At 33.3% G+C, this 4,826-nt stretch overlaps 1 long non-coding RNA gene across 1 annotated transcript; it reads right to left on the bottom strand.

Moving 5' to 3' along the window:
• Nucleotides 1-528: 528 nt before the first annotated feature.
• Nucleotides 529-4,099, bottom strand: LOC127797778 (uncharacterized). Its single transcript, XR_008022278.1, has 2 exons — nt 1,127-4,099; nt 529-1,030 (listed from the first exon to the last, which is right to left on the bottom strand). It is a non-coding gene; the product is annotated as an uncharacterized LOC127797778 (long non-coding RNA).
• Nucleotides 4,100-4,826: the final 727 nt, after the last annotated feature.

Genomic DNA, 4,826 nt, shown 5'->3' with positions numbered 1-4,826 from the left:
AATTTGAGATGGATTTTGGTAGTTGCAAAAATCCCCGTCGGTAGATTTGAGACGGATTTAGAGATGGAAATTTTTCGTCTCTATTTGAGACGGATGTAGAGACGGATTTTTAGATGGTTTTTGACACGAATTTAGAGACGATTTTTCTGTCTCTATTTGAGACGGATTAGAGACGAATTTTTCTGTCTTTATTTGAGATAGATTTAGAGATGAATTTTGAGACCGATTTTCAGACATATTTAGAGATGGTTTTTCGTCTTTGTTTGAGACGAATTTTTCTGCCTCTATTTACATATGGTTTTTTAGACGAATTTAGAGACAATTTTTTTCTGTCTCTATTTGAGACAGATTTAGAGACAAATTTTTTAGATGGATTTTTTTCGTCTATATATAGAGACGGGTTTTTTCCATCTCAAAATCCATCACAATTATAAATTTAATTAAAAAAATAATTAATATTCCTACAAAAATTTATATATAAACCTGATATGCACAATATAAATCATGCATAAATATATAAACCTGATATACACAATATTAAATCATATAATATTAAATTCATACAAGAAATCCATACAATATTAATAAATCACACCATCTATGAATAGTAAAAATAATACAATGTAATATTTATCCATGGCAATGACGGATCCTCCTAATGATCCAAAGGATTTGAGGGTGGCGACGATGAAGAAGGGTTATGCAATCTTTCTTTTATGGCTGACTAACGATCGTGAAATGGTTCTATAGCTACGTTAACAGCTTGTTGAATTTGGTCTGCCAGTGAGATCGACAACGACTGTAGAGGCGATGGTGATGGTGACAACACATGATAGGAACCAGGGATGACATGTGCTTCTGACCCCATCCCATACACACGACCCTTCTTTTTCCTGCCTGCAACCTCCAACCATAATGATGTCTCATCAAAAGCTGGCTGCAAGGGCTATCCAGCAGCATCGCTATCTTCTGCTGGGCCAACTGTTGATGATTGTGATGATGCATCATGTTGTTGCATCTGCAAGTCAGCCTGCAAGTATATATATACATTGAATAAATTGTACTATCAAAAGGTCAATTAAGCATAATAGAATATAATAAGACACAAGTATTGTTGTATACTTACATAAGTTTCCTTGGATCTACTTTGGTGCGTCGCAAGTATTGTAATAAGCATACTTTGGTGCATAGCAATGAATAACTCAGCCTGTGTAGGTGGGCGACCAAATAGCTTAGACTATAAGGGGAAAAAAATAAAATGTTCATGCAACCATATTTAAGTAATTAAGTAAAATGAAAATAACAAAAAATATCAAATATTACTAGTCTTTTCTTATGCTCAAACATAGGGATGGAACCACAGGTATGCTTACTACCTCCGACATTTGAGGATCGATTTTTCTTGGCCTTTTTTGATTTGTTCTTAAATTCTAGAGTATTCCAATACTCCTAGAGTGCTTCAAATACAATAGAACACATCCAAGATGGTTTTTTGTCAAGTCCCTCCTCACATGGAACAGAAGGTCGGTTAAACGATCAGAGGCCGTCTTTTCAAAATTTATTCTTATTTGATTTTCCAATTCACTCTCCCAAGACCAATTCTTCTGTAATGTAAAGCAAAGCAAAACAAACCAAAAAAAGTTAAATTAATCTATCCTAATCCAAACTCCTACAATTTGCAAATGTAAATTATTGATTTTTTCTGTTGCAAATGTGTGTAATGAATAATAAAGCTATTCTGGATTAATCAAACCTTAAATACCAAATTCCAAGAATGCCCATCAACAAAATTCTTGACTCAATGGTTTGATGACACAAATGTAGTCTGAAAAATCCTAAGGCTGGGGCATTAACCAAGGGGGACATCAAATCATATATCACCATCTAAAATGTTGCACCAATTATACAAGAGATAAAGAAGAAGAGGTTAACCATGACATCATGTCCAATCCTCAAAATTGGTCATATGAACATTGCACATCATCATTCTCCAACTACTAAACTTTGAACATATATATATAGTTTATTTTCTCATCATTCTCTCCAGTCTATGTAGTTTCACTAGTAATATGCAATCCACAGCAAGGACATGAAAAGGAAAACATTGTAATCACAAAACAAAAACAAACCAAAGTAGTGGATTTGAAGTTCATGAAGATGAAAGTGCTGGGTATTTTGTCTGTATATTCAAAAACTTATAGGGTGTTACTTAACTGAAAAAAAACTTACATGACGATGTGCTCATCTTCACGTAATCTCACTACTCAAGACTCAATATAGAGCTTATCCTCATCTTCATGTAATTTCAATAGTCATATGCAATCCGGTTTATGTTCAAAAACTAGCTTCATGAAACTTAATTCTGCACCATAACAATGTAGTTCTACTCCTATTTGCTGCTTTTTAATCTAGAGAAGGGTGTTAACTTGGTGCTTATCAGTAAAATATAGCAATTGATATCATCATAACAAAGTAACGAACTAAGAGTTCAATATCCACATAAGCTGCACACACTTGTAAAAATTTTAACTCATATGCTTAGCATCATAAATAAAGGTGCATAATGATATTTCAGAAACAAGTATACTCAAAGCATAGGCCACTTATGCATGTCAATAACTCTATCAGCATGCAACTCATGTAGCACTTGGTACTTAGAAATGAGAATAGATACTTGCAAGCATAAACCTTCAACAAAAGGGAACTTTTTAGGAAATATCTTTTGCAATATGCACATACTGTACCATGTTCAATTTTACACTCGATCTATTTCTTGGATTTTTTTCCATAGATGGTGGTCCATTAGACATATCATCTTTAAAGAGATATGAATGAGTCCTAAAGAGAGTAAGGTAAAAGGAAAGAAAGAAAAAAAGAAAATGGAAGGAAGAAACAAAAAATAATGAATAAAACAAGAATAAGATAAACTAGGCTAAAAGAAAAATGACACATCCTCAACCAAATGAAGCCACTACAACAACATTGTCATAACAACCTTTGTGAATAGAAAACATAATGCTTACCAAAATGATCCAATAATAAGAATATAGAAATGACAAAGGGATAAATAAGTCCACTAAGCTCTAGACACATACAGATATGCAAAGTTCTGTGCAGTCTCAGTGCTACTGCAAAACCTATTTTATTTCCTAGCCTTTGTCAATGAATGTTATATATATTTTCTTTTCTTCTTCTTGATGACAAGAAACCTCTCCAAGGCAAGCCCATGTTTCACCCAACCCAGCAATCTGTCTTCACATGTAACCACTCGTAGTAAATGAGCCTTACGTGCACCAAGTGGATTCAGATCTAAGACCCTGTGAGGTAAGGATTGATCCTAGAGTTCAACACCTTCTTCATAGGGCTACCTATATAGGTAAAATTATAATGTTTTGTGGTGTTGAGAAGCAGCTAGAATACTTTAGGCAATGAACACGTTCTGTTATGAGGTAATCTACAATTTCAAGGTGAACTTGGCATTAAGTTACATATTTTGTATTGTTATTGTTTCCTTCTTTTCTTGGGGTTGAGGGTGGATGGGTGGGCAAGGCGGTCACAAAATCGAACCTGAGGCCAGGTCCTGGTCCCATACCTGGGGCCTAATCCTAAGTTCAAGGTCTTCCAAAATGACCAACAAGGTTAGTGATCTCCATCCTTAAAGAGATATGGAGGACCAATTAAATCATTAAGGAGAGAATCAAACAAAAAAAAATGGTAATTTCACTATGAAAAACAAAACAAAGTAGAAATAGATACAAAAACCCCTTGATTCCAACCATTAAGGAAACAATCAAAAACTGGACAAAGATCTGAACTCTCTCCTTCCCAACAAAAACAAAATAAAATAAAGATACAAATACGCAAGATAGGACAGGACAGGGCATGCACACCTTCAATAGCAAACCAATGGGAACCAATGTTCATAAACACAACAACAAAAGTATTATGAATCAGATTGAAATAGAAAATAAATCAAGGAGATGACCCAGAAAACATTATCAAAACTGTAGAAGAACACGAAAGATTGGAGAACTCATACTGTCAAAAAGGAAGAGAAAGAGAAATAAGGGGAGAACACATGTGTATGTCAGATTATATAGTAAAGCATGTAAAGAAACGATTGAAAGGCCTGCCCACCCAGAAAAGAATAATAATTGGTACCTGCACTATAAAACCACCTGTAGAGCTCGATCAATGGAATTGAGATATATATATTTGTTTAATAAAGATTGGCGACTGGTAGGCAAGTGCATTCATTCATGCACGTACACACACCAAAGGTTTAAATGATATTAATCTACCAATGATTATTAAATCAAAGCCAAAACACAATTTTTCAAGGAAACAACATAAATAAAAAACAATGTTGAGTAAGCCATTTGAACTCTGAATGCTCTCATAATCTAATATATTATATTCTACTTGTTGCGGTTATTTTACTTGTTATTATAAGACTATTTGTTATTTTTTTTAATATTTTGTTCATAATTTCAAACTAGTGAAAATTCTATAATAAATAATCTAAGTTGTTTTATTCAATTCAATTAAATGTAATGGTTGGATCCATCTCACTTGATAAAATATATTTAAAAACTCATATCCCTAACCATACACTATTATATCTCAATTTCATTTCAGGAAGCTTCTTTATAGTAATACCTTGTGTGTAGCATAATGGAGAATAGATAATAAAAAGCACTATCTGTAGAGCTCATATTTTACATATGTTTGGTGCTTAAATGCTAAACTACTAGGGCATAAATATATTAAAAAATTATCCATTAGGTTAAAACATGTCAAAAGCAAAAACAAGTATGGCTTCTAAA

This window comes from Diospyros lotus, chromosome 3 (assembly GCF_014633365.1).
Source record: "Diospyros lotus cultivar Yz01 chromosome 3, ASM1463336v1, whole genome shotgun sequence".
NCBI classification, from domain to species: domain Eukaryota; kingdom Viridiplantae; phylum Streptophyta; class Magnoliopsida; order Ericales; family Ebenaceae; genus Diospyros; species Diospyros lotus.
The sequence above is the reverse complement of the archived record's forward strand: the minus strand, read 5'-3'. Positions and strand labels throughout refer to the sequence as shown.